We start from the raw sequence: 893 nt of genomic DNA, 5'->3' as shown, positions 1-893 counted from the left end.
TATTTGGCTTTATCTTCTCGAGTTGATCTTTGAAATCTTCTGTTCAGCTCTTGTACCTCCTCATTTCTTCCATTTGTTTTAGCATCTCTATGCTGGAGAGCAAGTTTCAGTGTCTTCTGACATCCATTTTGACCTTTTCCTTCTTTCTTGTCTTCTCAATGACTTTTTGCTCTCTCCATGTAAGCTGTTCTTGATGTCATCCCACAACTCTTCTGGTCTCTCAGCCTTTAGTGTTTAATGTATCAAATCTGTTCTTCAGATGATCTTTAAATTCAGGTGGGATATATGCAAGGTCCTATTTTGGCTCTCACGGACTTGTTTTCATTTTCTTCAGCTTCAGTTTGAATTTGCATATGAGTAATTGATGGTCTGCACCTGGCCTTGTTTTCACTGATGATATAGAACTTTTCCATCGTCTCTTTCTGCAGATGTAGTCAATTTGATTTCTATGTATTCTATCTGGTGAGGTCCATGTGTCTAGTTGTCTCTTATGCTGTCTAAAGAAGCTATTTGAAATGAACAAATCATTGGTTTTGCAGAATTCTATCATGTGTTCTTCAGCATCATTTCTATCACCAAGGTCATAATTTCCAACTACTGATCCTTCCTCTTTGCTCCCAACCTTTGCATTACAATCACCAGTAATGAGCAATACATCTTGATTGCATGTTTGATCAACTTCAGATTGAAGAAGTTGGTAGAATTCTTTACTCCATTCTCATCATCACGGTCAACTCTACTTTGAGGAGGCAGCTCTTCCCCAGTCACATTTTGAGTGCCTTCCAACCTGAGGGGTTCATTTTCCAGAACTATATCTTACAGTGTTTCTCTGCTATTTGTAAGGTTTTCAGTGACTAAATATTCGAAGTAGTTCGTCACTCTTTCTTCCTAGT

This window comes from Chrysochloris asiatica, unplaced genomic scaffold (assembly GCF_000296735.1).
Source record: "Chrysochloris asiatica unplaced genomic scaffold, ChrAsi1.0 scaffold00004, whole genome shotgun sequence".
NCBI lineage: Eukaryota > Metazoa > Chordata > Mammalia > Afrosoricida > Chrysochloridae > Chrysochloris > Chrysochloris asiatica.
This window is presented reverse-complemented; position numbering follows the sequence as displayed.